General features: G+C 50.4%; 1 long non-coding RNA gene across 1 annotated transcript; it reads left to right on the top strand.

Moving 5' to 3' along the window:
* Nucleotides 1-453: 453 nt before the first annotated feature.
* On the top strand, nucleotides 454-19876 carry LOC144299318 (uncharacterized). Its single transcript, XR_013366022.1, has 3 exons — nucleotides 454-799; nucleotides 9891-10022; nucleotides 18954-19876. It is a non-coding gene; the product is annotated as an uncharacterized LOC144299318 (long non-coding RNA).
* Nucleotides 19877-25904: the final 6028 nt, after the last annotated feature.

The raw sequence follows: 25904 nt of genomic DNA, 5'->3' as shown, positions 1-25904 counted from the left end.
CATGGGAATAGACTAGGGGAAGGCCCTTTAAATGAAATGCATGTAGGTCTATAAAATACCTACGCCAGTGTCCTAATTTTTTCACCTCACTCTGGACGGACGAAACTTTATCGTGAAATAAATTGTGTGGACCATCGCTGTTGAAAGGTTTTGTGTGATCTTACAATTAAAGAAACAGGACATTTGCTTTGTTTTTTTTTTTAACAAATGTGTTGTGAGTTGGACTAATTTGTTCACACAGGTCTCCTAATTTTTGAACCGTTGGGGTTCTGCTCTGAGGCGAAGAAATTGGGAACACTCCTGATTGGCCATTCCAATCTAGGATGGCTTTGTTCAGCCCAATTACAAGGACATCCAAGTAGATATTTTTACCTGTATATCGACTCATGGTTTATCCCATCCTTGGTTATTCAGTGTAAAATGTCAATTTCCATCTTTGATGAATAATAACTAGACCCAGAGGCATGAACCCCTGCGACTAATGTCTGTGCCAACTAACTGTAGGCCTCTGGATGCAGTTGGAGAAGAATTTCAGTGAAGACTCTCGACGTCCCAGCTGTAGCTGGGACTTCAAATCGTGTTTCCAGAACACAAAGAACACTTGATAAGGCTGGAGAGAAATATTTTTTGAAAATACGTTGCCAGGCAGCTTGGGAGTGATTTAACAGAACCATCCTACGGGGTATGAATTTAACCTTTGATCTCTGAAATGAAGGTCAGCAAATTTGTTTTTACTTTGCATCTCTCTTCGTCAGCTCCACGGAGCAAATCAGTGTCTGAAGAAGAGGCTGTGTCCGCGGTAAGCGATACGTTCACCCCACAAGTTTTAGCCATTTAACCCTCTCTTCCCTGAATCAAATTCTACTGCTTCTCTCAACTTTTTTTTTTTTTTTGTGAGAAAGAAATCTAAAATCTTAAGATATAATGTATTAGAAGGGGGGGGGTATGTCATTCCATTGTCTGCTAAAGAAATAAAATGTCCAACAAGCATTTTAGTTACTTTTTTTCTCTTTGGAGACAAACACATGAAAGGATATTGGTTTTTAATCTATCGGCTGGCCTGATGTCTTCCTGCTAATCCGTACTTCAAGCAGGGTCTGCAAAGTATAGCCCAGGGGCTAAATCCCACCCACTTTCTTTGTAAATAAAGTTTTATTGGGACACAGCCGTGCTTATTCACGTAAGTGCTTTCTCTGGCTGTTTTCACGCAGCCATGACCGAGCTAAGTTGCTGCCACAGAGATTGTTATGTCCCACAAAGGCTCAAATATTTACTTTCTGGGACTTTACACATGATGTGTGCCAACCCCTGCTTTAAATCAAAGAAAGAGGCTTGGAGTGGTGACATCGTGAAAATACATCCTTAGCCCAGATACAACAACGGCTCGGAGGGTAAATGAGGATGGACACTGGTTTCCACCCAAATATTCACTCTGCAGAAACAGAGTCAGAATAACATCAGGCTGATGAAAAGAACAATAGCTGGGCATGCATTGCCACGAGGTATGGACGTAGCAGCTAAATTCACTCCTCTGATTCTCCAGCGGCCTATCTAATAAAAATATGCTACGGTGGGGATGAACCCAGAATCTTCGGCTCGTGTCAGCCATTTGGGAATACAGTTCCTTGTCTGCAGCAGATGTGTGGCTCAAAGTTCATCACAAGTGCGCTCACGGGGAGCACAGCATGTGTTGTTCTGGGGGGGACCAGGCTGGCCTGCCAGGGGAGCAATGAATTTGGGTAAAGGACACTGGGAAGCAGTAGAGGTGGGGGCCAGAGTAGAACTTGGAACAAAGCAGTTTTAACGCTTTCTGGGCCTGACTTGAGTGACTTTTTAAATCATGATGATTCTGTGTGGGAAATGCCTAGAGGATTTAAAGCACGAGAATGAAGTGCATTCAGTGACTGTCCTTGCCGCTCATCCTTCAGGGGTCAAGGCTTCCTGGCTCCCACCTCTGTTCTCCTGTCCCGGAAGTGGAGTGCAGAGGCTCCCTCAGCTTCCCCCTCCAACCCGACTGGCCCGGTACTCACCTTGGGCCTGGATTTGTACTTCTCCCCCAGAGAAGAAGGGCCCGGTCCCTCTGCTGGGCCTGTGCATGGCCACGTTTCCTGCTTTCTGTAGGATGCTGCTTTGTCTTCTTCAGGTTCTTCCTCCCTATAGACTCTTTCCATCTTCCTAACCTGCTTGGGTCTCACATGCCCTAAAAATATGAAAAATCAGGGGTCCTGGATGGCTCAGTAGATGAAGCGTCTGCCTTCAGCTCAGGTCATGATCCTGGGGTCCCGGGATCGAGCCCCACATCGGGCTCCCAGCTCAGCTTGTCCCCCTTCCTGTGCCTTCTCCCCCCACTTGTGCTCTTTCTCTCTTTCTCAAATAAGTAAATAAACCCTTTTTTAAAAAAATGAAAAATCAAAACCCAGAATAAAAGCATTCCTTCCTCGACTTTGCTGTTCTCTTTCCTGCAGTCTCTCTGTTAGCAAGGAGAGGACTAGGTTATGATGACCAACGGCCCCTCCATCTGGGTGGCATGACAGGAATGTATAGCTTCTTCCTGCCTGTAGAAGAGCAACGGACTCTCCTCAAGGGGAGTTACCCTCCATTTAGTGACTGACAATCAAGGGTCTTCAGTCTCGGGTTTTATCATCTATGCAACGAGGACCCCTCTATGACCGCTGTAGTGGGGAGAGAGAGGTGGGAAGGTCAGGCATGTGCTTCCCACTGCCCTAGTTCAGAAGTGACCCACTGTGCATTTCACCAAAGAGCTGTCACACGTCTCCTCCCAAGTGCCAGGACCCTGAGAAGCACCATCTTGCACGTGGCGGGAGGGGGAGCAGAACCAGGTACTGGTGAGTTCAGTGATGCTTTCCACAGGACCAATGTCCTGTAAGGAGGTGCCTCCATGGTGTCATAAGTTCCTCACTGTTCACTCACTGCGGCATCCCTCTCTCGCTCCCAAGCCTGTATCTTCTGAAATCTGGCCCGTGTCACCATCACTCCACTCAATTCCTTTAAAAAACAATCTTTTCTCATACTGGCCTCCTAGTTGTATATCTGAACATACTTTTTTGGACTATTTCTTCTTTGGTGTCTATAGAATTTGACCCAAACTTCAATCCTCTTCTTCCTTCAATCCTCTTTTTGCCTTGTGTGACAGCATTTACAGCATTTTCCAGTTCCCCCATGTCCTTTTCTATCCTCTTTGTTTGCAGATTCCTTCACTAATTTCCCTTGCTCTCCTGCCTGTTCAGTGTAGGAAGTCCAGGAGGCTCCTCTCTGCTCTCTGTCTTTGTGCTCCTTGGGCTTCAGCTTTCTGCTCTAAGTATCTCCCCAGTCCATCCACATATCCATCCATCCATCTACACATCCAGCCACCATCCATCCATCCATCCATCCATCCATCCACTTATCCATCCGTCCATCCATCCATCCATCCATCCATCCATCCATCCATCCACATATCCATCCATCCATCTACACATCCATCCATCCATCTATCCATCCATCCATCCATCCATCCATCCACTTATCCATCCATCCATCTACACATCCAGTCACCATCCATCCATCCATCCATCCATCCATCCATCCACTTATCCATCCGTCTATCCATCCATCTGTCCATCCATCCATCTATCCATCCATCCATCCATCCATCCATCCATCCATCCATTCATCCATCCGTCCACCCATCCATCCATCCGCCCACCCCTCCCTCCCTCCATTCATCTATCCCTTTCTCCAGATCTTGAACTATGCTTCAAATTTACACCTGCCTTTAAAAAAAAAAAAAAAAAAAAAAGCAGCCCGGGTGGCTCAGTGGTTTGGCGCTGCCTTCAGCCCAGGGCGTGATCTTGGAGACCTGGGATCGAATCCCACATCAGGCTCCCTGCATGGAGCCTGCTTCTCCCTCTGCCTCTCTCTCTCTCTCTCTCTCTCTGTCTGTCTCTAATACATAATTAAATCTTAAAAAAAAAACAAATTTTCACCTGCATTACACTTGTACTTCTAAATTAATGTAAATTCATAGTTTCTCTGAAAAACCAACCTTTCTCCTGACCTTAAAATTTCTGTTAATGGAACCATAGGAGTTAGAAAGCTCTGTTATGCTACGGCTACAAGTGACAGAGCAGCTCTAATCAATTGGCCTAAAATATAAGTAAATTTTATTATTTTAGGTAATGAGAAGCCTAGGTGCTTCTCTGGGCTCTGGCCACCCTGTGGCTCAGCTCTGACTTGCGTGGGTTCCTGTCGTGGTCGGCAGCCACCCACAACAGCTCCAGTGATCATATCCAGATACATCAGCCTCCAGAAAGAGAAGCCAACTCTCCTTTGCGTTTCTCTTTAAGAGTAATGATGAAATGTTTTCCTGAAGTCTCCCTAGAAGTCTTCCTTTTGGATTTCGAAGGAAAAAATCAACAATAGCTTTATTGAGATATGATTTGCCTACCAAATAATTAACCTAGTGAAAGTGTACAATTCAACGGGTTTTGCTACAATCACAGAATTGGCAGCCGTCACCACAATTAATTTTAGAAGACTTACTGTCCTTGAAGATATCCTGTATCCGTTAACAGTCACTCCCTGTGATCCTCCGTCCCCAGCCCCTGACAATCACTAACCTACTTTCTGTCTTTATATGGATTTGCCAATTCTGAACATTCTGTTTAAATGGAGTCACAGGTGGTCTTTTGTGTGTGAGTTCTCTCACTTGGTACAACGTTTTGATGCCTCTCCTTTTTGTACCGTGAATCCGTATTTCATTCTCTTTTTATTGTCACTTAATATCCCGTTGTATGGACATACCACATCTTGTTTATCCATTCCCTACTTGATGATATTTGGGTTGTTTCCACTCATTGGCTTCTTTGTGCCAAGAATTTTGCCATATGCTCGTGCCCAGTCTGATTCCTGGCAAGAAGATGGAGCCACTTGGGTGTCTTGGACAAAGGAACACCCACCCGCACCCCTGGGGGCTGAAGATAGGCGAGTCTTCTCTGAAGCAGTGGCCACTTAGAGGCAGGAGAATATTTGAACAAAATGTCGGAAGGGAGGAGTGATGGGGAATGTGGAATAGAAGAAAAACAGGGTCTGCTGTGGGCAACAACCAACAGTTTTTTAATCCTGAAACTTTGGCTCTTTCAGCTTCCTGACCAGTGGTATCCAGTTGGTACCCAGGCTTGCATTTTTTTGAGCTTTATTTATTTATCTCTTTATTTCTTTATTTGAGAGAGAGAGAGAGAGAGACAGAGAGAGTAGGGGGAGGGGTGGAGAGAGAGGGAAAATTCTCAAGAGACTCTGAGCTGAGCGCAGAGCCTGACCCTGACATGGGGCTCGATCTCACAACCCTGAGAGCATGACCTGAGCTGAAATCAAGAGCTGGCCGCTTAGCTGGCTGAGCACCCGAGAGCCCCCCGGCCTGTGTATCTGAGCCTGCGGGGCCTCCTCCTCCCTCCCTCTCCTGTCCCTCCCACCACTCTGGCCCCTCCTCAACCCCATGGTCATGTTACTGCCCATCTGCTATTTTCCTAAGAGCCTCCAGTTGACCGCAGCCTTCCCGCGGTGTCCGCCTCACACACGTGGGTGAGAGCAACTTTTCACGGCAGCCGCGCACTGGAAACATCACAGCCCTGTTCAAAAGTCTTCCACGCGACGCTGCCTGGAGAACCAGGTCCACAGTCATCACTCACACACTGAGAGTCGGCCTCATCCTAACGTCAAACATTTTTTCTTCTAAGTTACACGTTCCCGTCTCTCTTACTGAAAATCCTGCCCGTTCTTTGAGGCGTCCCGCAGGATAACAGCTAACCTCAGTCAAGCCGTTGTTACCGGCCTGCCCTGCTCTAACACTCGGTGAGACGATTTCATTGATTCCTCATAAGAAATCCCTGTCATTCCCCCCTCCCCTGCCCTCCCTCCCTCCCTCCCTCCCTCTCTCTCTCTCATTTCTTAAAGCAGACTTCAGTCTCCCAACACGTGTTTGCGGTGACTAATGCGGGTCCACATGGTGACCTGCGCTCTGACTTGGCAGGTGCTCGGCGGGCCAGGTGCCCCGGGACTGGAGTCCCAGCCGCAGGGCTGGCGCTGGAGTCATCTGTCCCCCAGGTCACACCTCCCGGTGTAGGGCCTTGACGACCTGCTGGCGTCCCTGTTCCTGCACTTCCCAGGTCCGGGCTTGAGGAGACTCGATTCCAGGTGCCTCCTGCGTGGTGTCACACACCCAAGACGGCGACGCGGGTAGCAATGACTGACGCCAACAGGCTACCCGCGCCGGTCAGGTGCCACGATGAGCGCCAAGTGCCACTCCCACTTCCGCCCCCGGGGGTCCCCTGGCTTCATCAGGGAGCAGAGAGGGGAGCACCTTGCCCGTGGCATGGCGGGGAACGGCCGAGGCGGATGGCGGCCGGGGCGCCCGCGTCTGCAGGTGAGGAGCCCCCGGCGCCCGGCACAGCCGAGGAACCGGGCACGGGCCACCTGCGGAAGGCGAGCCCCCTTAGGGAGCAGGCCTTTCCCTCCCCAGCTGGCGAGGGGGGCACCTGCCACCGGCCGGGGCAAGGCAGCGGTCGCTCAGCGCGCTCCCCCCCCAGCTGATTGCCGGCGACCAGAGCCCACTCCCCGTGGGGCCTGGGCCCGCCAACGGCCTCGCCATCCAGCTGGGGCTTTAAAGAAGCTTTACTCGCCGAGCCTCTCCACGCTCCTGGCTCTGCCCGGGCTCCGGGTTCCTCACAAAATACAGGATAATCGGTGCAACTTGAGTCAGACCCATGGCCAGCTGGTCAGCGTCCGTATGGCCCACGGGGGTGGGCACACGCTCCCACGAAACCGGCGGGCGCTGTTTGCCCGGAGTTCACATTGAACCGGGCTTTTACTGGCCACACAGGGCAACCCTGCAGGGCGTCAGGAGAAGGCCGAGCCCTCCTGCCTTGTGTCCCCGCAGATCCCAGCAGGCCGGTGGTCCGTCTCCGGAGGCAGCAGAGCCTCAGGGCAGGTTCTAGAAGCTGTGAGCTCACGCGTACTCTGTTTGCCTGTAGGGACACTCTTAAAAAATGATGCGGGCTCTATAAGTCATATTACAGCAACGATAATAGTCCTTTTGAGAACTGGAGCTGTCCTGAGGGTGTGCGGGGGTCAGTCTCCCGCCGGAGTCCCTGGAGGCTGCGTGGGGCCCTTGCTGTGTAATCGAGAGCAGCCAGGTGGCGGCCCCCAGAGGGCCAGGTGCAGGGGGAGGAGGGGACGGGAGGCCAGGAGCTGTGGCCCATCGTGGGGCTCCCGCTGCCCCCTCATCAGCAGACTCTTGGCATCGAGACTCTCCCACTTGGATCGTCGTACTTTCCTGGCACCTGGCACAGCGAGGAGCCTTCCGGGGAGCGGGCCCTGCATGGGGGAGGCAGGCAGCTGCGTGCCCCCAGCTCTCCAGGTATGCAGTGTAGGTCTGTGGGTGTGCGCACGGGAGGCGCAAGGGCCCGTGCTCAGGGCCTGGTGGCTGGGGGGGGGTCCCCATTCGCTGCAGCCCAACATGTTTTTATTGAGCTGCTAAGCCCGACGCCCTGCACTCGGCCCCTAAGAAACAAAGATAAGGCCGATCTCTGCTTTCAAAGGACTTAAAATCAAATAGGGGGCGAGGCAAAGAGACAGCGACCGTGTGACGCAACGCGGATGAGGATTCTGAGGACCCAGAAGGGGAAAAGGCAAAGTTGTTAAGATGCTCGAGAGAGAGTGAAAACGTTGACTTGGAGGAGAGTCCGGAGAAAGGTGACGCAGGTGGTGAGCTTTGGTGATGCAGGAGGTTCTCTTGGGGGTGGCTTGGAGGGACGACGTCACTGACAATTAGCATCTGGTCGTGTTCGAGTTGGAGTCCGTGCACCCCCAACACGGGCCCCACACGGATGGCCGCAGCCGCGAGCGTGCCCGCACCAGGGGCAGCACGCAGGGCTGCTGAGCACGAGCAATTTTATTACGACGCCCCCTCGCCTTGCCAAAGCCCTGGCCGGCATGGCATCAACGGTGTCACCGGCTGTCGGTGACCGGCCTGCACAGCCAGGACACGTCACCAAGCCCACGTGTCAGACTGCGCGTTAGCTGATTTACCCGGTAATTTCTTACTCCGGATGAGTAATATTCCTGGGCAATATCATCATCTCAGTTGCAAGATTCAGAATTAGGTCAAGTCAGTTCGCTCAAGCCCACCCCATCTGCCCGCCACCTGCACCCAGGCCTTCCTCCGTGGTGTCATGACGCCGTTCATCTGCTCTTTTCTTCCCTCTGAGGTTTTGTTTTCTAAGGTCTATTTATTTTATTTATTTGGGAGAGAGAGATAGAGACAGAGAGAGCGTGAGCATGAGCGAGGGAGAGGGAGAAGCAGACGCCCCGCTGAGCCGGGAGCCCGACGTGGGACTGGATTCCAGGACCCTGAGATCATGACCTGAGCCGAAGGCAGACACTTCAGCGGTTAAGCCTCCCAGGGTTGATCCCTGAGCCCGCACACGCTTCAGGGAGGCTCCTGGCCCGGTTCCGAGAAGTGCAAGTGTCTATGCGGGCCTGTTTCTTGGGCGTCTTTCAAGGAACATCCCCGTGTGAAGCACCGATGAGTAGAGTGCTACTCTGAAGTTCCAAAGTTTGAGTACAACCCCAGAGTGAGCTCTTCCCAGGCCTGGTAGCAAGACGCGGTTGGTAAAGTCCTCCTCATTCATAACTATGGTTCGTGGTGGGGGTGGGGGGAGATTTTTCAAATTAGATTCCTAAGGTTGGAATTTCTTTTTTGACTCTCCTGCATCGACATAGCTGCTATGTATGTGGACGTGGTGGCAGTTACAAGTGGTGAGGTCACGTAGGCGGGTACTTTAACAGACTTTTTTCTTTTTTTTATATATATATTTTATTTATTTATTCGAGAGAGAGAGAGAGAGAGAGAGGCAGAGACACAGGCAGAGGGAGAAGCAGGCTCCATGCACCGGGAGCCCGATGTAGGACTCGATCCCGGGTCTCCAGGATCACGCCCTGGGCCAAAGGCAGGCTCCAAACCGCTGCGCCACCCAGGGATCCCCTAACAGACTTTTTTCTTCTGTTCTTTCTTTACCTTTCATTGTCTCTCCCTCGGTCCCTCCCTCCCTCCCTCCCCTCCTCCTTATGAAAAGTACCAAGACTAGATCTTGGGATTCTTGGGTCGCTCAGCGGTTGAGCACCTGCCTTCAGCGCAGGCCGTGACCCCGGGGTCCTGGGATCCAGTCCCACCTCTGGCTCCCCTGATAGGGAGCCTGCTTCTCCCTCTGCCTGTGTCTCTGCCTCTCTCTCTGTGTTTCTCATGAATAAATAAATAAAATTTAGAAAAAAAGACTAGATCTTATTCTCTGAAAAGTCTAATTAGTTCATCAACAAAGGGCCTGTTATGACTAAGGCTCCCTCCATCTACTAGGGAAGTGGCGGTCATAGTCCTATTAGAAAGGAACCAATTAAAAAAAAAAAAGAAAAAAGAAGAACCAATATCTCTGTCAACCAACAGAAAATGTCACTGCAGTGTTGCCACCTTAGCGGTGACGGTATTTATGCACTCGCTATCTTATCTTGCTGCATAAAAAACACATTATTCCCTCTTAAATATTGATTGTCCAAGGTTAACTTGAGACCAGAGAAAAGATCTTCTAAGACAACATTTCTTCTAAGTGCAGACTATAAAAAAAAGTAGCAGAGATCGACGCGCTCTGTGCGCTGCAGCTTTGACTGCCATACGGTGCGAGCCGTACTGCATGTCTGATACGTGTTCGTGAGCGGATCAATCAGTCCCCAAAGAGTTCTGGAGTCTGTGCATTTCCCAAGAATCCATGTGGGGTCCCGAGGGAGTTATCCCCCCCCCAGATTTAGGTAAACAAATAATAAGGTTTTTTTTTTCCCTTCAGGGACCATGACTGCGGGGATCACAAGAAGTTAACCGGCCATTCAAAGCCATGTGACGGTTGTCTTTCTCGGTCGTGACAAAGAGGAGACCGTGCCGGGAGGGCTCCGTGGAGGAAGCTGGTTCTCCAGCACAGGTAGGGCTTAGGCGACTCATTTTCTAAGACTCATCTAATGACAAACGAGGGACAAATGTCTTCCTAGCAGTTTCAGCTGCCATGTGGTGCAAAACAGACTGTATCTCTCGTATTTATCAGCTAACAAATTCATCCTTCAACAAGCATTCCTTGGGTATCTGCTTTGTGCAAGAACCAGCGCTGGATCTTTTAAATTTATCTTTTTTTTTTTTTTAAGTTTTGGAACTTAATGACTTTCAAAACATATGTGTTGAATATTTGAGGACAGACTTTCAACCTCTGCAATGTTCTGGAAGTTGAGCCTAGCTCCCTAGAGCCAGCCTCCCCCTCTCTTCCCAGAGCCTCAGAGGCTATGCATTTCTGTTTTTTTTTTTTTTAATTTATTTTTTATTGGTGTTCAACTTGCCAACATATAGCATAACACCCAGTGCTCATCCCATCAAGTGCCCCCCTCAGTGCCCGTCACCCCCACCCCCCACCCACCTCCCCTTCCCCCACCCCTAGTTCGTTTCCCAGAGTTAGGAGTTTCTCATCTTCTGTCTCCCTTTCTGATATTTCCCACTCATTTTTTCTCCTTTCCCCTTTATTCCCTTTCACTGTTTTTTATATTTATATAAATATAAGTATATATTTATATATATTTTTATATTCATTATTTTTTATCTTCCCCCAATGAATGAATTCCCCATATAATGTTTGTCCTTCTCCGAGGCTATGCATTTGGCATCCGCCTTCGCCTTCATATAGATCATTTGAAAGCCCAAAGGGGAGCACGATGGCATCCCGCTGAGCCTTTCTGCACTCATGGGAACTTTGCATCTGAGCTACAGGGAAGTTGAGGCCAGGAGGCTGATGAATCTTGAGGGGCTACTTCCTTGAACTTTAAAGAAGCGAAGTTCCCCGAGTCAGGCAGTGGAGGAGGAACCCACGCGCCGTGACCCGGTAACTCCCGGGTGGAAATACGGCCTTGCTCCTCGCTCCTTTCCAGGTCTGCCGGGCCCAGGCTCCAATGAAGGAGTTGGCCCATCAGGAAGGACAGAGGGTGCGACGTGCCGAGGGCCGCCCCGGTGAGGCCGGGAGTGCTCCACACGAAGTGCACACGCCGGCCAACGAAGACGTTGGGAAATATTTTTCTGCTTAAAGCTCTGAGATTGCAAGGGTTTTCTTAGCCCTGTGGAATTCCTCTAACCGCCTGGGGATTTCTAGGTTTCTAAGAAGCTTGAGGTGGCTGTTAACCTAATACACAGTTGAAGGGAGCCAAGACGGCCTTTCCATGCCAGCTGTGTGGTAGGCTGTCTTCTTAAAAGGCTCTTTAAAATCAGGCATGTAAGGGAATCCTTCTTTCTTGAACTAGGGCCTCTGAAACCGGGTCAATGGTTCTCATCCTCCTCTTCCAGCTTGCTCTGCTGAAGCACAGTGTAAGCAAATAAATATCAATGAATTGCTTAATGATTTTCATAAGGCCCCATATTTTCAAGGCAAGGGGCTCTCCTGAAATGTTTGATCTACTCCATATGAATCTGGTTTCCAAATGGCCAGCACATGTCGAGGCCTGCTGTCCTCCGGGTTACAGGAAGACGCCTTTGATGGGTTAACCGCAGAGCAAGTGAGCTCTTTTCAAGTCCTTTTCAAAAGTTCCTTTGTCCTGCTGTGGATCTTGCCACTTGCATCAGATCAGCAGGAGACTGCTCCCGGCAGAGGGTTCTAGTACATTCTCCCTCTGATCTGGGTTGGGTCCCTGGGTAATGCCATCTGTAATCTGGAGTCCCGAAGCGGGGAGACTTCAGCGCCAGGCAGTCAGCAAACAATTACCAAGCTCTTAGGTGGGCCACTCGCTTTTCCAGCACCGTCCGCCCAACTCAGGCCTGAATGAATTTCCTTAAAGCCAAGTGAAGTCATCGTCATTCTCAATCGTCTTGGGGGAAGACCGGTCTTGCTATTAACGAGACCTCTTGGCAGCCGCCCGATGCTGCCTTCAATGGGATATTATTTCGTTCAAAGCTGACTTCCATGTTCCATGGTCTTGTCCGTCCTTTCCCCAGGCTGGGCAGAAATGTCCGGATCATACCTTTCTCCACACTTTGCACACACCTGGTGAAAGGGTGACTTGGCTTGCTTTATTTCTACAGATTTTTACATATATTCAGGTCATAGTAGTAGTGAGTGGACGTGCATGGATATTACGTAGTTGGGAGGCCACAGGCAACGAAGCGGGGAGTAAAAGGCAGTTCCGGTCGCTGCCCACATGTGGATACAGTGCCTCGGGGACACAGGGATCGTTGAGGACCAAGATACTATGTTTTGTTATTTTCTATAAAAACGAAACCCGTGGTGAGCAGAGCTGAACTTTTTTTGAAAACATATTTAATTTTATTTGAGAGAGAGAGAGAGAGACAGAGAGAGCAAGCAGGGGTAGGGGCAGAGGGAGAGGGAGAGAATCTCAAGCAGACACCCCCATCGAGCTTGAGGTCCGACACGGGGCTCCATCCCAGGACCCTGAGGTCATGACCCGAGCCCAAATCAAAAGTTGGACACTTAGCTGACGGAGCCACTCAAGTGCCCCCAAAGCTGAACTTTTGATCCAAAAATGTCATCACTGTTTATAAAAACATAGCAAAATGTACCATAGACTAAGAGCAAAGAATATAGAAACATCTTTTCTTCTTTGTTGTCTTGAGTGCTCTTTACCTCTAACTTTACCATCACGAGGTACCCCTTAACCCTAGATTTACTGTAGACTTCCAAGATAAACTTTATTTTTTTCTTGCCAGCTGCGATTCCGAGTATTCCGAAGCCACAACTGCTGACTTCCCCATACCCTCTGTAACGTGCTGGGAGCGTTGGCTCAGTCCAGTCAACATTTATCAAGTGGTGACTTTGCCAGGCCCTGTAGTATCTTGGGCAGATAATGTTAAAAGCGGATCATGTTTCTTTTGCATGTTCTCGCTCTCTCTCTGCTGATATTAATTGAAGTCCAGTGAGGGCCCGAGCTCTTTTTCAGGGTGCTGGCTCTTGCTTCTCTTAAACGGTTACCTCCCCCTCATGCAAGAGAGCCCTGCTGATGTCACACAAGCCTCACGTTGCATTTTCTCTTCTGATGAATTGAATTAGCGTCCACACAACCGTCTAGTCCGGAATGCTGGAGGTCTGCTCTCTACAACTCTCTTCCACAGCCGCTCACCAGCGTGTTGGTCTTCTGTGTTGGGTAGCAAAGAAGTCCACCCTCGGGGCTCTGCACGGACTCTTCTCCAGCCTTCCGCACCTGTGCGTCTTACTCGGATTTGCCCCTTCTTTTTTTTTTTTAAATAATAAATTTATTTTTTATTGGTGTCCAATTTGCCAACATACAGAATAACACCCAGTGCTCATCCCGTCAAGTGCCCCCCTCAGTGCCCGTCACCCATTCACCCCCACCCCCCGCCCTCCTCCCCTTCCACCACCCCTAGTTCGTTTCCCAGAGTTAGGATTCTCTCATGGTCTGTCTCCCTTTTTGATATTTCCCACTCATTTTCTCTCCTTTCCCCTTTATTCCGTTTCACTATTTTTTATATTCCCTGAATGAATGAGACCATATAATGTTTGTCCTTCTCCGACTGACTTACTTCACTCAGCATCATACCCTCCAGGTCCATCCACGTTGAAGCAAATGGTGGGTATTTGTCGTTTCTAATGGCTGAGGAATATTCCATTGTATTCATAGACCACATCTTCTTTATCCATCATCTTTCGATGGACACCGAGCTCCTTCCACACTTTGGCTATTGTGGACGTTGTTGCTAGAAACATCGGGGTGCTTCTAAATGACCTGCTCTTGGGATCCCTGGGTGGCGCAGCGGTTTGGCGCCTGCCTTTGGCCCAGGGCGCGATCCTGGAGACCCGGGATCGAATCCCACGTCGGGCTCCCGGTGCATGGAGCCTGCTTCTCCCTCTGCCTGTGTCTCTGCGCCTCTCTCTCTCTCTCTGTGTAACTATCATAAATAAAATAAAAATTTATAAAAAAAAAAAATAAATAAATAAATAAATAAATAAATGACCTGCTCTTTTGCTCTCTTAGCCTGCGTCCTCTTTCCTTTCCTCATCCATTCTTGTCCTTTCTCATGCCAAGCTTAGATAATTTTCATCTGAATTAAAGCACAGTGACTAATAAGTCATGGAGTTACGATTCAAACCCATTGGCAAAGACTTTTTTTTTTAAATTACGATTAGGTGTCGCATTTTGCTGAATGTGTTCCATTATCTATTGTAATACGCCAATGAGGTAAGTTATATGATGGATTTTTTTTTTTGATGTTAAGCCATCCTTGCGTGCCATATAAAATACATTTCATAGGCTATTTCATGCACACATCCCCTTTGGATTTCTTGCTTATATTTATGCAGTACTTTCGGATTTCTGTTTATATGTGAGATTGAGTCATATTCTGTCCTTGTCTGGCTTGGACATCAGGATTATAACAGCTTTATAAAATATGCTGGGGGCGGGGCCTGGGTGGCGCAGTCCATTGGGCGCCCGACTCTTGGTGTCAGCTCAGGTCATGCTCCCGGGGTGGTGGGATCAAGCCCTCTGTGCGGTTCTGTGCTCAGCACAGAGTTAGCTTGAGAATCTCCCTCTCCCTCTGCCCCTCCTGCTGGTGTTTTCTCTCTGTCCTCCTCTAAAATAAACTAAAAATCTTAAAAAAAAATGTGTTGGAGACTTTTCCCTCCTTTCCTTATCCCCTAGAATGGTTGTTTGTTAGGGGTTGTTATTTCTTTCTTGAATTTCAGGGAAAAAAAAAAAACTGTTTGCAAAAATCTTCTGGGGCTAGTACTGCCTGTGGTATATTTTTGACTATGGAGTTAATTTCTCCCCCTCTTTCTGGTTATGGGTTTATTCAGTGTCAATTTCTTCTTGAGTTAATTTCCATAATTTATGCTTTCTAAAAATTGTACCGTGTATCTAAAGTTTCAAATATATTGGCCCAAAGTTGTCCGTGTGATTATCTCATGATTCTTAAATATTTACTCTTTCTGTTTCAATGTCTCTTTTCATATCTAGTGCTGTTTATTTCTGCCTCTTAAAAAAAAAAAATCAATCATGCCAGGAGTTTGTCTCTTTAATTACTTTTTGGAAACAACCAGCTTTTCATTGGGTTGATCAGATGACCAAACGTTGGTACCACCACGAGAGTAGTTTTTAGTGACCTCAAATCCATGTTTGAAGACCCATCGGCGGTTGGTCGCCCCGCATCCAGGCTGTGACCCGTGGCCACTTCAGCAGCTCATGTCTCCACACGGAGCCTCCAGCAGCGTCGGATTCCTTTGGGACCCCAAACGTCAGCTCCTTTCATGCTCTGTGCTTTTGCTCTTTTTTCCTCCCCCCTGCCCCATTCCCCCAAATTATTCATTTGGTCCAAGTCTTCAAATTCCACCGGGAGCTTTCCTCTGTTGCACAGCGTTGGGCCTTGTATGCATTCCTACCGCTTTGCCTCTGCTTCTGGACCCTGAAATCCTTGAGGGTAGGTGCAGTCTCTTTTTCATCTTCATTACTGCCACTTTTAGCTTATTTCTCTTGCCCCGCATCACTCCGTTTTCAAACAAGAGACATAAAAAGTACAGACAGGATTACACTATGTCCTTTTTCACCACTTTACGAGAGGTCAGGGACCAAGCAGTCCAACTAAGATGCAAACCAAGTTAACTTCCCTCTTCCTGCTTCGTCAACATGCACGTAGCATCGGTTCACCTATTTGCTCATGTCTTTAACCTTCCCCATTTTTTAAGGCAATTTTTTCCTCTTACAAGTTCCAAGCTGTTTCACTTTCAATGCACTTCAAATACCAGACGAGATCTGAATCGGGCTACCTAATGACTTCTCAGTGAGAGTTTATTTCTAAAATTATGCACTTTTTGATGACAAAGAGTGATGATACTTGGGAGCAACCCCACTACCTTCATATTGAGGTGAAAGAGTGGAAGAAGGCCATTCAAAGAGACCTTCCTAGCTCATAGCTTTTCTCACTTGGGAACTTAAACTTTATAACCACAAACCCAGGCTTGTCTGCACCGGATAGGATGGTGCTTGGAGGAGGCGGCTGAGAGGCTCGAGGCACGGGAGCTAGGAAGCCTGGCCCCGCACCCTCACTCTGGCGGGGGGGGGGCTCCCACCAGTGGACAATGGGGAGGAAGACACGGGGCACCCAGGTTCCCACGAGGGCCGGGTCTCGGAGCCAGTGAGGAATGCCTCGCCCGGTGCCCGGAGCACGGCGAGACTCCGTGCATTTCACTGTAACTTGCATGAGGAGGAACCACGACTAAGCCCACTGTGCAAAGGCTAGTTTCTCCCCGACAGCATCGTGACCGTGACCGAGGGAGGCACCCAGCAGGGACCCCATTAAAGAAAATCCCACTTTCCGGGAGGCTCCTTTGGCTTTCCACACTTTTTGGCCTGGAGCAGCATCGTCTTGCTGGCCCATTTCACTGTGGCCGGCTCAGTGTGAGGGCTCGAGTGGGCCCTGGGGTCCGAAGCCTCGCGCCACTGGAGCCCGTGCACACTCGCCGCCGGCTGCGCCCATCGGCCACACGGTGAGATCTGGGCCTGGGTCTGTAGCCCCGCCGAGGACCCTGGGAGGCTCCACTCCTCCTTCCCGCCCCTCGGCACCGAGGGCCTCCCTCCCTACCCTGAGTGGGCCGTCGGTGTTTCAAGTCGCAAGGCAGACCTGTTCCGGGGTGGCCTCCGCCCCGGCTACCTGTGGGGCGCCCAGTAACGGAGCCGAAGCGAGGGCCAGCCCCCCACAGGGGTAGCTTCTCCTTGGGGCCTTCGGAAGCAGACTGTTGGGCACCCGTCCTGCCTCCACCGCGGCGGCTGGGAAACCGGAGGCCGTTTGGTGCCCCTGTCGCCCTCGCGTGTTCCTGCACACGACCCGCTCAGCTTACCTAAGCCAAGGTTGAGGGTAAGGCCCAGGGAGGCCGGAGGGCCGGCGGCCCCAGCTGGGCCTGGTTCCCCTCTCCCTGCACTGTGGGGGCCTCTGCTCGCTGTCCACCTCCCCACTCTGCTCGTGGGTCCTGGGGGCCTCCTTGCGTCTTTGGGCCTGGGGGTGGTGTGGGAACACAGGGAGGGAACTGGGTGCAGGCCACGGTCTGCACCTTCCAGTCGGGCCCAGGATGCAGCCTATATTCCCGGACACGCAGCAGCTCCGAGGGTGATGCCCCTGCTCCCTCCTCCTCCTTTCCCCTCCCCCTCCTCCCTCTTCCTCCTCCTCTTCCTCCTCAGCTAAGAGGACAGCCGACCTGCACACTTGGGTCTCCCTCGTCGGGCACCACCGGGTGCAAGGGGGCTGCTGGGGGGTGAGCACCTCCTGGCCTGAACCTCGGGGCTGCCCTCCGGGAGCCCAGCAGTGACCAGGGAGGCCCAGAAAAGTCCATCTCTTGGGTCTGCTCAAAATTCTTTCCTTGCAGACTTTGTTTCTGGAATGCTTGGCTGCATTTCTTTGGAGTGGGCCGAACACAGGCTGCTGGAGGCATCAACCGGCTACTCCCACCGAGAGGATTCAAACCAGAGGGAGATGAACGCAGAGTCCCTGCTGGACCATCCCGACAGCAATCCGGGGGCCTAGTGTTTTGTTTTTGTTTCTTTTCTAGGATCTCTGAGGTCTGCACGCTTCCCCAGCCTCCGCTTTTAGAAGGAAGGCTGCTATGTGAGAGCACCGCGGCCAGGGCTTCGGCTGCGCAAACTGCTCTCTGGTTTACTGGCGCCTCGCCTGGGATGCGCCCAGCGGGAGGACGGCGGGGCAGGAGCAGTCCTGCGAGGGGATGGCGGGAGCGAGGACGGGACCGCGGCCCAGACGCCCGCAGGGTCACCGGGATGGTGCCATCCCGAGCTCAGGCACCGCGCCGGGAGGAGATCGTCTCAAGTTGAGCTGTGGTTTACCACGGTGTCCTCGTGATCAGCCCAGTGGTCAGATGTCACGGGTGACGGAAAATAAGTTCATTTTCCCACAGTGAGAGAGAGAAGAGGGCGGATGGGGGGGGGAGGGAGAAAGAGGGAGGGGAGGAGAGGGAGGGGGGAATGGGGAGACTGAGGGAGGGAGGAGGGGAGAGGGGAGATGGAGGGAGGGAGAGGGAGGAAAGGGGAAAGGAAGGGAGAGGGGTGGAGGGGGAAGAGGGAGGGAGAGAGGGAGAAGGAAGGGGAGAGGGGGAGAGGGAGGGGAGGAGGGAGGGGGAGGGGGAGAGGGAAAGAGAGGGAGGGAGGGGAGGAGGGAGGGGGAGGGGGAGACAGAGGGAGGGAGGGGGAGGAGGGGAGGGGGAGGGGGAGGGGGGAGAGAGGGGAGAGGGGAGAGGGAAAGAGAGGGAGGGAGGGGAAGGGGGGAGACAGAGGGAGGGAGAGGGAGGAAGGGGGGGAGGGAGGGGGGAGGGAGGGGGAGGAGGAGAGAACAGCCCTGCCCGAGACACAAACCCTTGTCCGTGTCGGAGTCCTGCTGGGGCAGCTTGGACATGTCCCCTGACCCTGATCCATGTGACTTTTGGGAAGAAAACTGGAGGAGCAGCAGTTCCTGCTCTTGATTACCATAACACGCTGCTCCCCCCGCCCCCCGCCCCCGTCCCCCCATGATCACAAACAGCCTTTCACGCCCCACTGTTCGCTGGATCCGAAAGGTCTTTCAGGAGCGAGGGCCGCGGGCCTGTGCCCTCACGTCCCTGGAGGGAGGAAGGAGAGGACGACGGGCGGGTGACGGGTCCTGCTACGGCGCACGGGGCCCGACCCGGGTCACTTGGCCTTCGGGCTCCAGCGGTGGCCCCGGGCTGCCCGGCGGCGGCTCGGGCTGCGGGGTCGCGGGGCCCTGGCCTCCAAGCGTCAAGTGTCATCTGCAAGGGGAGGAAGGGCCTCACCAGATTCCTCCTGCCTTGGCCTACTTCTGTGTCACCGTGTGTGCGTGATTTTCCCCTCCTTTGCAGGGACTGTTCTCGTTCATGAGCTCCCATCCTCCAACGTCGCCTTCCTAATTCACTGAGAGGGATTCCACGGTCGGGCCGCACAGGGAGGCACAGGGAGCTTTCTTCGGCGAGTGCCTGTGCCCGCGGGGCGGGGAGCATCTCAAAGGTGGAAACGCCGAGCCTCAGAGCACCGGTGGAAGAGCGGAGGTTGATTTGGCCGGAGCGCGCCAGGCGCCCGAATCCCACCCCACGCCTGCCGCCTTTGCTTTCTCTCGCGCTTTTGTTCATGATGCCTGCGTTCTGACCTCATCTCCGCCGTCCCACTGAGCCGCACCACCTTGGGCGCTGCGCGGCCGTCCACTCCCCTGCCCACTTGTTTTGGCTGGGATTGCAGCCCATATATGGGAGAATCGAGCCGAACATCACAGAGCTGGAGGCGCGCCTCCCGCCTCCGTGCAGCGGTGGCCGGTCAGTAGAAAAAGGTGACATCATGGCTATTCCAGGACTTCAGGTCTGCAGCACAAAGTGACTTTCCTGCTGTACATCAGAGTCAGAACCTGGATCCAAGACAAAAACAACTCTCCCTTCCCATAAATATCTGCTCTGGGGCTCAAAAATATTCTAAGTGCAATGGCTCAGAAATGGTCACTTTCCTCGGAGACCCATCTGATTTTCCAAGTCCAATCACAAACTTTTTAACGGCGTGTCATGAACCTCTCAGCTCATTATTTCTCTTCAAAGCCCTCCGGTTTGCCAGCTCGGAGCCTGCGAAGTGTTGTTTGATGATGTGCTGCACCATAAATAAATGCATAGGACATACCAAAAATCCATCCCTCACTACTTCTGGCTTTCCCGCTGGGAATAGTGCCATATAACCAGGGGTGTGTGATTTGCAGCAATTGCTCTGAGCTGAGGTTGGGTGGTTTGTTTTTTTTTTAAGAACATGTCCAGAAAAAAATAAAAATAATAAAAAAAAGAACATGTCCAGTGTGTGATGTAGGGAATATAACAGATTTGTCATGTTTACATAAATCCCATTTTTCCTCTTCCTGTTCCTTCTCCTCTCCCCTCTCCCCGCCCCCCCCCATGGTTAGGACGTTGGGAGCAAAGAGTAAGAACATACACAGACCATCTAAAACACCCATCCCAGCCGTAACCGCTCCCTACAGCAGGAGATCCAGGCACCGGGTACCTTACCACGCCTCTGATATCCGTGTTCCCCGGGATGTTCTGAAGTTGTGAGCAGACGACCGTTTTACATGTGTAACCAGCCTCGAAGGTTACCTACAGAACAGAGGCTGCTGTTGTGATCCAATAAAGCTCACACGAGCTAGTCTGACACGTGCTGCAACTAACTTTTCCCCCCTGTATGGTAATTAGGCAAACACGATAAGCAGTCGACCCAAACAGGGCTCCATTGTACTGTTTTGCTGCGAATCGCGGTGGGATGAGGATGGTTTCTGGGCAGGGGCACGAGAACGCCCGAGTCCTGTTCTCAATCAGCCTCCTTTACCCCGGTGGTCACAGAGGAAAGGACATGCAGAGAGCACAGGGATAGATAGGAACTTTTTTTTTTTAAATTTATTTATTCATGAGAGATACAGAGAGAGAGAGAGAGAGAGAGAGAGAGGCAGAGACACAGGCAGAGGGAGAAGCAGGCTCCCTGTAAAGAGCCCAACATGGGACTCGATCCCAGGTCTCCAGGATCACAACCTGGGCCGAAGGTGGCGCGGAACCGCTGAGCCACCCGGACTGCCCGGTAGGAACTTTTCATTAATGTTCATGACCGTGGACCTGAAGCCCATCGCGTGGCCCAAGACGCATCACTCGAAAACTTATAAAGTGAAACCTGTTAAAGCTTTGTATTTACTAAGAGTATCAGGGCTGCCCAGGGAAACAGAACCATATATCTTATAGGAATTAGTTACGGTGATGGGCAGCCACGGGAAGTCCCCCAGTCCGCCATCTGTAAGCTGGAGACCCCAGAACGCCAGCGGTGTAATTTGGTTCAAGTCCAAAGCCCTGGGAATCAGGGAAGAGGGGATGATGTCAATCCCAGTCTGAGTCTGAAGGCCTGACAACGGGGGGTGGGGGGTGCCGGCGCCTGGGGGCAGGAGAAGACCTCAAGCAGAGGGGGCAAATCTGCCTTTCCTCCACCGTTTTGTTCTATGCGGCCTTCAACAGATCGGATGACGCTCATGTGTATGAGCGGGGGTGATCGTTCCTTAGTCGAGTGATCCACAAGAGTCGAAACCCTTCCTGAAACATCTAGACAGACACACCCAGAGATAACGTTTCGCCTGCTATCTGGGCGTCCCCTTAGCCCAGGCAAGTTGACCCATTAGAATTAACCATCGCGATCAGTACTTGCGGGAGGTAGACTCTGGCGCCTCAAGATGTCCGCGTCCGAATCCCCGGAGCCTGAGAGGATGCTGCGTCCATGTCAGGGGGGAATTACGTTTGCTAATCCGCTACCTTTAAGAGACGAACGTTATCCTGACTCCGTTCGTACGTGGGCCCACGATCCTTCAGGGCGAGGGATACGAGAGTTTCCAGAGCAGCTAAAGGCAGGACAGTGGACTCTCACCAGAGCCTCAAGGAGGAAACACGGTCCTACTGACGCTTTAATGGGAGCCCTGTGGGGCCTGTTTTGGATTTCCGACCTCCAAAACTGTAAGATAATGAATTTTTGTTGCTTTGAGCCACGGAGTTTGTGGTCCCTTGTTACGCAGCCACAGGAAACACTTAGGGTACTTGATGTTGGCCAGTGATTGGATTTTTTCTCTTATCAAGTGATATCCCTTATGAGGATCCTGTACTATCCTTCAGGGGGGACTTCAGGGGGATCCACATCACATTTACGTATCCAGCGTCTCCAGTGGATCCATTTTCACGCGACACCTGCCTACTGCTCTCGGGGTAAACGCTGCACGGAGCAGTCAAGAGCACGGAGGCTGTTGTATCACCGTCTGACTACAAGCACCAGAATCCGACCGTCTACCTGCAGCAGGAAAGGGATCTGTAGGCAAGATATTGAGTAGTTCCCAGAATTAACCGGAAGGCTGGAGGATCAGACTCAGAAAATGAGCAGAAGTCGAGAAAGATCGGGAATCAGGCAAGAGAGCCAAAGCCGGCAAGGTTGAGAGGCCGCCCCGGGACACTCGGCGCTGGAGATACCAGGCTCCAGGGCCACCCCTGCATCTGCGGATGATTGACTAACTCCCTGCCCTTGTGTCGCTGAAGACGCAAGTCCAGCTGGATTCCCACGGCTCTCACAGACTCTACACTCTGCCTGCCACCAGGACCTATGCAAAGAAGAAGGTGTTGGGGCCCAGATAACTCCCCAGATGACAAATGTCCACTACACTCGGTTCATTTAGGGGCCCGTGACAGAGACCATAGTCCGGGTCGCTTCTAAACAACAGAAATTTATTTCTCACAGTTCCGCAGGCCACGAAGTCCAAGATCAAGGGGCTGGCCGGTGTCTGGTGAGGACCTGCTTCCTGTGTCATCACGATGGCCATCTTTCCACTGTCTTCACGTGGCAAGCGGGACAAAGGAACTTTCTAGGCTCTCTGTTATAAGGGCCCTGATTGCACCGATGGAGGTTCCACATTTATGACCTAATTGTCTCCCCAAAGCCTCACCTCCCACCACCATCCTATGAATCTGGGGAGAGGGACACAGACATTCCATCTACAGTCTTGAGTTTCCGTTTTCTTGTCCATACAATAGGGATGAGAAGTTCTACTGACTCTACTCCACCCCAAATGCAAGGTGCATCTCAACCACAGGAGCTCCTGGAAGTTCCCTGAGCACGAGCATGCGCCTTCGTGCCTCTGTTGCTCCTTCTGTTTGAAATGTCATCCTTCTTTAGGTGTCTTGTGACCTTCTACTCAGTCTTCAGTACCCAGTGTGCTAATCCCGGGCCTGTTCCCCTCATTCATTTTTTTTAAAAAAGATGTTATTTATTCATGAGAGACCCAGAGAGAGAGGCAGAGACCCAGGCAGAGGGAGAAGCAGGCTCCCTGCGGGGACCCCGAGGTCACACCCTGAGCCCAAGGCCTACGCTCACCCGCTCATCCGTTTTTGTCTTCCTCTGCTCTGTCCTGTCTTGGAGGGACTGACCCGGCAGGCTGGGTTCTCTGGCCTTCTGGCTGCGTTAGGCCAACGGGAGGCCGTAGCAGAGGAGGTGGAGGCAGAAGACAGCGATCTACTCCGTCCCTTGGTCCTTGGGTAGTAGCTTCAGTCCTGGCTGTTTCTTCTTTCTGGAAGGCCTGCCTGGTTCTGCCTTCTGCTGGTGACCCTGAACCCCGAGGCTCACTCATACCAACTAGTCTCTGTCCCTCCGGCCCGGAGACAGCAGCGCCGTGTTCCCTGCTGTTGCAGAGCCCCGGGCTCCCCCCGCCCCCCGGTCTTGTCTGGCTTCTTAGCAACTGCATAACTTACCGTAACTTACCGTTCTTGCCGTTGTGTCTCGGTAACTAATTCTCCCCCAGTTCGGTGGCTTCAAACCGCCACTGTGCGCCAGGAGTTTGGAAAGGCCCAGGGTGGTTGGTCGGCGGGGCCTGAGCGGGGAAGGCGAATCCCCGGGGAGACGGGACAGCGGGGGCCGGGCTGGCTCAGAGCGGGGACTGCCCACCCGAGCCCCCGCGCCTCCCGGGCACCGCGGCCCAGAGGATGGCAGCCCACCCGCGCCCCTCACTTTCCGCGTACCCGTCACTTTCCACCTTCTCTGTTGCTTGAAACACTCACCCCCCCGTCTGGATCCGGGGTGTGGGGAAGCTGGGGGTGCAGGCCACTGCCCTCAGAGAAACTTGGGTTCCCGTTTCGAAGCCACCGCACCCCAGGTTACCAACCTGCAGCGCGAAGCCGCTCCACTTCCCCGACTTAGAGTGTTTCCTGCTTTCCTGGTTGGATCCTGAGCTTCCAGCTCCGTTACCGTTTGCTCTATTACATTCCTGGAAGCCCCTCCCGCCCCCAGTCTAGAACTGGTGGCCCCCACCTTCGTGCTGCCATGACTCGCCGTAACAATCGGACAAACCGTTGTCATCACTTGCAAGCTTCTGCCCCTGGCGAGGGCCGTGGGGTCCTGGAGGGGCCGAGACCCATTTGAACTCCGCGTCCTCCCTTCCCAGACCCGCCGGGAGCGTGGGGGGCAAGGTTGCAGATTCGGCCGAGGGGCGCACATTTTACTCGAATCCACTGACCCCCAGAACCACGCTGGAGCCAACGCCTGCAGACAAGTGGCTGGAAGTGTCCACCGCTTGGCAAAGATTGTGACCCCTGGGAGGGAGCGGAGGCTGTGAACCCAAATGCCAGCAAAGGCTTCGTGCGTGTAAGTACGTGAAGCAGGTGGGTGCAGGGGGTGAGGCGGGCTGTGGTGACGTGGGCTCGTTCTCCCTGAAGACGCCGCCTGTATACAGCTAGACAGCCCTCGCCAGGCCAGGCTGCCTGTGAGTGAGACCCTGAGAACCTCGGGTTGTGTAGGAGAAGCTGCATTCTTAATTTTTTTTTTTTAACGGGAGAAAAGCGTACGATTTTAATTTTATTTTTTACACGCACATGGGAATCTTAAAAAACTTTTACCTGAAGTGTCGTTGACACTCGATGTTGTATCAGCTTCTGGTGTACAGCGTGGGGAGTCGACCACCAGATACGTTACAATACGCTCGCCGTGGTAAGTGTGGTTTCCGTCACCGCGCAGTATCATTGCGTATTGTTGACTGTATTCCCCGTGCCGCGCTTGTGATCCTCGTGCCTGATTTATGTTATGGCTGGAAGTTCGAACCTCTTCATCCCCTTCACCTATTTTGCCTGTCGCCCTGACCCCCTCCTCTCTGGCAACCATTGGTTTGTTCTCTGTATTTATGACTCTGTTTCTGGTTTCGTGTTGTTACTTGTTTGTTTATCTATTTGCTTCTTAGATTCCACATATAAGTGACGTCATATGGTATTTGTCTTTCTCTGATTTATTTCACTTGGGACCTAGGAAGTACTATGCTAAGTAGAATCTTGATTATATATATTATATATATCAAGATATAATTTAATCTTATTAATATATTATATTAATTTATATTATATTAATCAATTATTATATAATATACTGATATATTAATTATATATAATATATTAATTAATATTAGTATTAATAAAGATAATATACATTACATATAATCAATATAATATATATTTTCTCCTGAAAATATTATATTATTTATAATATATAATATTATAATACAATACAATTATATAAATATATTACATATATAATCAATATAATATATATTTTCTCCTGAAAATATCATATCATTTATAATATATAATATTATAATACAATACAATTATATAAATATATTACATATATAATCAATATAATATATATTTTCTCCTGAAAATATCATATCATTTATAATATATAATATTATAATACAATACAATTATATAAATATATTACATATATAATCAAGATAATATAAATATTTTCTCCTGAAAATATCATATCATTTATAATATATATTATAATACAATACAATTATATAAATATATTACATATATAATCAAGATAATATAAATATTTTCTCCTGAAAATATCATATCATTTATAATATATATTATAATACAATACAATTATATAAATATATTACATATATAATCAAGATAATATAAATATTTTCTCCTGAAAATATCATATCATTTATAATATATATTATAATACAATACAATTATATAAATATATTACATATATAATCAAGATAATATAAATATTTTCTCCTGAAAATATCATATTATTTATAATATATATTATAATACAATACAATTATATAAATATATTACATATATAATCAAGATAATATAAATATTTTCTCCTGAAAATATCATATTATTTATAATATATATTATAATACAATACAATTATATAAATATATTATATTATATATATAATCAAGATAATATATATATTTTTTT

The sequence above is a fragment of the Canis aureus genome, chromosome 27, assembly GCF_053574225.1.
Source record: "Canis aureus isolate CA01 chromosome 27, VMU_Caureus_v.1.0, whole genome shotgun sequence".
NCBI lineage: Eukaryota > Metazoa > Chordata > Mammalia > Carnivora > Canidae > Canis > Canis aureus.
Note: the sequence above shows the minus strand (reverse complement) of the source record. Positions and strands in the feature narration are given on the sequence as shown.